General features: G+C 40.1%; 1 protein-coding gene across 1 annotated transcript in view; it reads left to right on the top strand.

Moving 5' to 3' along the window:
• The first annotated feature begins 1738 nt into the window (after nucleotides 1–1738).
• LOC107565634 (plasma membrane calcium-transporting ATPase 1-like) overlaps nucleotides 1739–8185 on the top strand; it is a 31304-nt gene continuing 24857 nt past the window's right edge. Inside the window, exon 1 of the mRNA XM_016250896.1 lies at nucleotides 1739–1841. The gene's annotated coding sequence lies outside the window, so the exon portion shown is untranslated. The remainder of the gene's footprint in view (nucleotides 1842–8185) is intronic.

Raw genomic sequence — 8185 nt, 5'->3', positions numbered from 1 at the left:
ATCTTCCACCTAATCAGCAGAATTCCTCAAAATCTGAAAACCTTGATGACACAGCACTCACTTGAATACCTGAATCATAACATCATAACCATCTATACTAAGGCAAGTTCTACTATATTTCATTGATAAATGTATTATTAGTAGTAGTAGTAGTAGTAGTGGTAGTATTTTGTATTTTTGGCATTTAAGGATGTAATATTGTCATTTAATTGTAATTTAGTACACACACACACACATTGGCATTTTGGTATTTAACCAAAATAGTAAATAGTAAATTTATACTGTAATATGTGTTGTTTGTCACTTTGAATAAACCCCCAAATGAATGCCTGTAAATGTCAGTAGAAAAGTATCAAAAGAATGAACAGAATGAAGATTGTGATGTGGCTTCTTCTGAGGCCTTCGTGGGGAAACCCACAACACAGTTCCACTTTTGGCATCATCTTTCAAGCACCATGGTCAACATATGACAGCAATGGTTACCATGACAAAAATGAAGCTGTGAAGAAAGAAACCACAACCAGTACTAGGGGACTTCTCAGCAAATCTTAGATGTCACGTGTGAGAAAACAGTTTTCTGGTAACGTTGTGCCTCTATGAATAATTGGTTTCAATATCATTTCCAGTAGACATGTTTGAAGAACTTGGCTGCTAATTTTGGTGTATGTTTTTCTTGTCTATAGCCTGAATTCTTTCACATTTAATAGACAGAGCATTCACGTGTACTGTAGTCGAATTAGAGTGAGTATCTTATAATCAGTACTATTTCATTACATTTGTAATAGATTCGATTAGACTGTTACACTGCAAGATTTGCAGCACTCCACCGCAGGAACAAGATATGCCATCTTTATCATGCTTAAAGGAAGCTGTGGTGTCTCATGCGAAATGATAAATACCACAGTACATGTAAGAATTTTTTGCGCATTATCTCTTTAAAAGACATTTTTTTGTTTTTATTACCTAACCAAGGATTTTCATTCGCCTCTGGTACAGGTAGTCCCTGGCATGAGGACTTGGCATAACAAAGGTTCACAAACAGAAATGCTCCGGGCTTGTACTACTGCAATTTTTAAAAAGGAAGATGCCAGACTGGCTGCTAACTAAACTAAGTGCTTCAGTGGACATGCGTTTGATGAAAATGCAGAGAGAAAAATGCTGGTGATGCAAGTTCACCCCATTAGCATGAGAAAGAGACTGAGAATTGCACAATCTGTCAAGTTATCTATTTCAATGAAAGAATGAGCCTCAACCTGATTCGAATAACCAACAGTAATATGTTAACCAACTGACAAATGTTTAATTCCTAATCTTGGGAAAGCGCTGCAGAATGCAGTAATCCGGTTCAGATCAGCGGTAGTAAGGAGTGTCTACACACTGCGAATCAAACACGACACCACAATCTAGAGGACTGGCGACGTCATGGAAAAAATGACGTCAGGTTTAATTAGCCGCCGGGGAAGACTCGTCTGTGACTGTGGGCGGGGCTTACAACGCCGGCTCGCGCTGAAGCGTGTCGTTTATTAAGTTAAAATAAACCACGACGCCGAACAAGTCATTTTACACTTAACCGCTCTCGGAAACACCTTTATAAATTGTGTTAATGCGCGCGGACACTGGGCAGAGGGTGGCGCCTAGCGTGATTGACATCTCATCTCAGCCAATGAGGAAAGTCCTGCATGTCAGCGGCCGTCCTCCTGATGCGCATCACATGTCTCAAGCGACGCGCGGCTGTGGGAGGGATTTCTCTGCAGATTGGAGGAGCTAGATAGACGGCAGAGTGAGTCTGAGGGAGACCGAGAGAGCGAGGGGGATCTCTGAGGCACCGTTCGGAGGGCATTGTGAGTGTAATTTCACCATTTCTCGCATGCGTGCTCGTGTTACTGCCGCGTTTCAAATGCACCAGTCTTTTTGCTTCCTCTCCGCTGATTGTCTACATTCACCGTGCTGTCCGTTAGCTTGCGTTATTATCAGCTAGCCAAATTGGCTAGGCAACTCCTGCTAGTTGGTAGCAGGCAGAGAAAGGGGCAAGAAGGCAACCAGGCTGCTGTGCATTTTTAACCCACACCTGCCTATTGTCTCTGCAGGGGAGGGGGTGTGTGGAAAATCAATGCACCGTGTTGAGATGCGGGGATGATGTGTAGCGCACGCTGGAAAGTTGCTTTTGACGTATGAAGCTTGTGAAGTGTGCGCGCGCCGCGTTTCTACATCTACGATCACGCGACGTTAATAAAATAACATTATCCTATAATAAACTAACGATTTAATAAAATACTAAATGTGCGTTGGAGGTTAAACATAGTTTAAAATATTTAAAAGGAGCATATTTGTGTGTGGGTTTTGACATGTTATCCCAGACAGGGTGACCCTAATGTTATTTTAACGGCCGTCAATTTTTTTGAAAGCCGCTAAATAAAAGGCTCGCGCTGTGACTGTTACAGATCCGTTGACAGGCATTCGTTTGATCTTTGCCATAAGAGCGTTAACTCAAGTGAAACTAACGCACTGTCTCTAACGTTATGATTTTCTCGGACTCGGAAGAGACATTTTATTCTCTTACATGAACGTTTTGGCGTTTATTGACAGTTCGCTCTTGTGAAATGCTGTCAAACGAGCGAACTTGTTCCTCTGAGCGACCGTCTCTGTCAGTTTAACTGTCGGTGACTTGTGACGTTAGCCGGGTATTTTTAGGGTTTTACCTAAAAATGAGTGTTTGAGTCGCGTTGGAAATTTGGAGACCGCTTCAGTTTCGGGTGAGTTAAGATGTTGATCTGGTGTCATTATCAAGACTAAACAGTAAGTTGCACCCTTTTTTGACAGGATTATTTGCGTTGAGACCGCTAGCAGGCTAAAGCCAAATGTGAAGACGCTTCAGCTGTCAACTTGCTTTTCGACCCATTACCTGCTTGTTCACTTAACGCATTTCGATGCGTATTTTACAACAACCGTTTAGACGGCGTTCAAAAAGCTTAAAATGGCAATTTGGTCATCGTTGTCTCACCACTATGTTGATCCAAACCCGCATGACTTTCTTGTTAAGAGATGTTAGTCAGAGTGACAGCCGCAACCGCCATTCACTTTCATTGTACGTTACTGACTGCCCTCCATAACGTCGATATTTTGCGAAGAAAGTAAGGTGTGTAACAAGTAAATGATTTTATTTCTTTTTGGGTGAACTGTCCCTTTAAGCTTGGCGTGTTCGTGTCAACAGTTGTAGTATACAGTGCTAATTCCTCCCTCCATGTGTGACTCGGCATGGGGACTGGAACAAGCGCTGTGCGACACGTCAAATTTGCTAGCATCGTATTTGAAGGAGCAGATGTGCAAAACACAATGTACCCAACCTAATCGGCTGACTTATTTTGTCTACTGTCTGCCTAATGTGTTGAGATTGAATATGGCACCTGGAATTTCTAGATAGACCCCGGTGTGCGTTTAAATAGCGTGTCAGGTCTATTGCTCCTTGGCGTACATCATTCGCTGCCCTGTTGCGTCTTTTGCTCGAGCTTATATAGCTCCTGATAATACCTCGCTGTATGACAGCAATGCTGAATTTGACCTTGAGTCTACAGTGTATATTCAGCTTTATTTAAATCAATTCGTAAGGGTGTATTTGTAGTGCAATTTTTTGATCTTCACATAATGCTTTAGATGTACACTGACCTTTGACAGGTGTAGACTCAGTGGGTTTATTGAGATTTAAATGTGTTTGTAAGGAACATATGTTGTCATTGTAAAAACCAGACAAATTTGGAGTAAATACTGTGTGTTGTTGCAATACAGTACAAAATCATGATCATTGTAACTGCTGGGCTTCGAACTGTCTGTTAAAAGAGACAAGTGTTTTCTTATGGCAGGATGGAAATGGGATTTTACTTAAGTAATTTTTTTTATGATTTACCCCAACATTAAATAAACTAACTTTTGACACAAGTGAGCTTCAGAGGCCTTTGGACTGTTATATGCACAGGCATGGCCTAGTTGTATATCTATTGATTTAATAAATAATTTTGACCTAGATATTAGTATGCAATAAAATATTGAGTTTCTTGAGCTTTATAGTAGAATTGATATTTATAGGCACTGTGAGAAGAAGCTTGCATTCAAATGACGATTACGATTAGTCTTGTCGTGCTTATAATTTAGTAGCCTATATATTATTATTGTTATATTATGGTGTTATATATTATATATCCCACGTTGTTTTAGTATCATTGAGATTGAGATGTTTTTATTAATATTTTGAATTAGGCTAGTTTTTATATTTTTGGTTTTAATTTTAATTAGTTAAAAGTTTAGGAATTGCAGAGTTTTTGTTTTTTAAAAGTCTTGTCTATATCATTTTGAATAATATTTATTTTCTTAGTTATTTTGATACAAGAAGTTAAACTAAATGACAAATTAGAAATTTAAATAATTAAATTAAGGTTTATATTTCATTTTACTTTAGTTAACAATTGTTTTTTATGGTTTTAGTTTTAGTTAACTATATTGACCCTTTATTAATATAATGCAAAATGATGCATTATTATTTTGTAAGATGCATATGCACATGTGATATTGTGTGTTGGCCTTTAGCATATGTTTTGTTTAAATTTAAAACCGTAAACCCAAAACCGTAAACCCAGATTATTTAATTATGGACAATGGCTGTACCTCAAGTAATGTTTTAACTATGGTTTGGTCAAACAAAGTGTACATACTTTGGTACAGCGCATGTAGTACAAGCTGTTAGGGATGCTCCGATCGATCGGCCAGAGATCGGTTTTGGCCGATAATCACATTTCATGACTCGATCGGTACTCACTATTTGGCAGATCTCACGAACTGATCGCAATTTGATGACGTCAACGCCTGACCACGTACATGATGCGTGGGGACGTAAATGACTAACAACAGATTCAGTGACGTTAGAGCTGATCTGCGCCTCACTGCACACGTCTGTGGCGCGTTACGGCTCCACTGGAACCGGAGCTGCTCGCGGCCGTTCTAGTCAGTGCTTGTGTTTATACTGCAGCCGCGGCATGTTTCTGAACATGAACGGCTCTCCACGCTGCTTGGCTAAAAATAGTCTTTTGTGAGTTGGCACAGCATGGAGGACGGATACAAACCTCGTCTGAGCCGTATCGCTGATCGTGGGCTGCTTTTAAATGAGCGTTTATTTATAAAACAAAATATCATCTTTGGCCATATTAGCCTACTCAAAAGCATTAACACAGGCTTTACTCCTTTCAAACTTTATCTGGAATGTTACCGTTTCTGTCACTGCCACTTCCCAATCAGGCGAACGAACACGCGCACACACACATGCAAAATCGTCTGCCTCATGGAAAAAAAAAATGTAGTTAATATTTGCATAATTTATGATTTAGCCACCCGCAAATAATTAGAATGCATTTTAAAGCGGGAGAAACAGAGGTTTCCCGGTAACAGCTGTACACAAAGCAGCGCTGAGCTCACAAACTCTGCTTTATCAGGCATTTAACATGCAAGATGAAATGAAAATGACATCGAAAATTTTCTAAAGATAGTCTTCCTTCAGAAATACAGTGATATAAAAACACCCGCGCCTCATTTTGATTTTTAAATGTGCAGTACGTGCTCATGTTTATTCAACGAAGCCTTTTGGAAAATCGGTCAGTTTTGATATTGTGGCGAGCGCCACAAATAAATTAATGTATGGGAAACACATCCCACAGCACAACCACATGAGCCCAACTTCAGTCTATTCATCACTTTAACTGCGTTTGTAGCCGGTGCCATAGCCAGACTGATAAACAAACACAGACCGGAAGTTAACTTCGGGCTGGGCCAGGCGCGTGCGCCCGATGAAACGGTCTATATAAAGCTTGAAGCATCAGAATCGGCATCGGTATTGGCCGATCACCATGACAAGAAATCGGTACTCCGTATCGGTTGCAAAAATCCTGATCGGAGCATCCCTACAAGCTGTAATGTTATATTAATTTAATTAAGTAAATGTGAATGTTTTCCATGCTGACTGGAATGGAAAGATGGTAACTTAGCCCCTCTCTCTAGTATTGTTTATGTAAGAGGCCACTGCTTTGGTGTCACATTAATCTGAGGTGACATTCAACCCCTCATATGCTATTATAAACCGCTAAAAATAGAGTGCTTTGCTATTAAGTACATTTGAATAATGTTGCAATTTAATTACTGTATAGCATCATGCTTTTATGCCTTAATCAGTCGTCGATGAGAGAGATAAAATAGGCATCTTAGGGGAAATGCATTTTCTGTTCGTAATCTAAATGAGGTCTGTAAATAAGAACGGTGTACACATAGTTATTTTCTCTGATCTCAAATGACTGTGGTAAATTACCACCTCCAAGTAGATGAAGGATTGCTGTTCAGGCTCTGTTCTCATTCAAATTCGATTTGCAATCAGATTTATTATTTGTTTTGATGCAGTCCATTTGATGCTCTGTAAAAACAGTTAGTGAAATCCTATTTCGCCGCAAAGGAATGTGTGAGCAGTACTGTTTGACTGCTGCTTACAGGTGCCGTCTTTAAAAAATCTAAATATAAAACCGATTGTGTTTGGACAGAAACAGAACCTTTAGTCATGTCAGTCATGCACACATCCATTCACAAAGTGACATTCAGTGAGTTAAGCAAATATAAGTTCTGAAGCCTCATCCTGTCCATTATCCCATCACGTCTAATGGTTCGAGTCATCCCTGATTTACTGTGCAGTGTCAGACATGGAGGCAGGGGTCGGAGCAAATGGCTGGCTTGTGTGCTGTGAAAAGCAACCATAACAATCAACTTAAAGGTTCCTGTTTTTGAAAATCACTTATTTAGATATGCTGTTTTAGGTCCTGGTGAGAACATGAAAGCACATAGCTATTAAGTACGTAGCTGTTTGAATGTAATACTGTTCCCACTGTGCTCATCTAACAAAGCAGACGGTATAATTAGGGCCCTATGAAATCTGTTTTATTTTTTCCCAAGTTCTGTGTTTTTAGTTTTGACTTTTCTAAATTGCTTTAATTGTTTAATACGTTTTTTTAATAATCAAAACGTATATCTAATCAATTGAATTGATGATAAACTGCAAATTTATTAAATGGTAACAATTGGAGCCCGACCGATATATCGTTTAGCCGATATTATCGGCTGATATGAGCCTGTCGCCGATATATCGGTATCGGCGAATTAGCTGCCGATATGAATTTTTTTTTTTACAGAACATATAACGCAGATTTAATGCTTCTGAATGGTGTAATTGCTTAGTTTGTCCAGCAGAGCGCACTCCATTGTTTGCTACTGGTGACCCAGGTCACTGTAGTGTAGAGATGCGCGGATGAGCTCAAACTTCACCCGAGTCCGCTGCTTCAAATGATCCGCCCGCCACCCACCCGCACCTATATTTGATCATCACATTACAATGATTCTAATTCTTAGTTTTGCATGATGATATGATGAATGGATGGCTCATTTTTAACAGCAGATTCAGTGACGTTAGAGACTAGAGCTGATCTGCGTATCACGGCACGCATCTGCAGCGCATTAAAGCCTGTGTTACGGCCACTGGAGCTAATCGCGGCCACTCAGTCAATGCTGGTGTTTATACCGGCTGCGCTGCGGGCCAGAACTCATGCTTATCACATCGGTCACATCGCGCGGTGCGACAAAATACAATAGAATTCTGTTGTATTTTGTCACGCCACGCCGCGCCACTTGCGTCTGGTGTAGAATAGAACCCATGATAATCAGTGATGTTGTCTACACTGGATGCAGTAAACTGATGCCTCGTTCTATTTATGACGTGCTGACACAAAGTTCAAATGATTTTCTATGGTCGCTTTGTCGCGTCCTGTTGTGGCACAGTCACGCGGTGTCATCATAGTTCGTCAGTACAGTCAGTAACGTAGCAGATTGAAAGATAACTTTTCTGCAGTCCAATAGACGGCATTACGGTGGTGGCTTGAGTCTGTTGAATGGTGATTTAATGCTACGTTGTCACCTAGTTGGAGAGACTCAATGCTGAGTAAATAAACAACAATGTCCCCGTCTTTTGCTCTCACAATGAGCTTATCATATTCGTTTGCTACATTAGTAGGGCCCTATGATTTCCTCCATGCAGAAAAAAGGGATGGAATCGCGGAATCCAGTCATAAAAAGGAATTTTTCTTATTTTTGATGAATAAATAAAAAACAG

Source organism: Sinocyclocheilus grahami, unplaced genomic scaffold (genome assembly GCF_001515645.1).
Source record: "Sinocyclocheilus grahami isolate Dianchi unplaced genomic scaffold, SAMN03320097.WGS_v1.1 scaffold1013.1, whole genome shotgun sequence".
NCBI classification, from domain to species: Eukaryota; Metazoa; Chordata; class Actinopteri; order Cypriniformes; family Cyprinidae; genus Sinocyclocheilus; species Sinocyclocheilus grahami.
The sequence above is the reverse complement of the archived record's forward strand: the minus strand, read 5'-3'. Positions and strand labels throughout refer to the sequence as shown.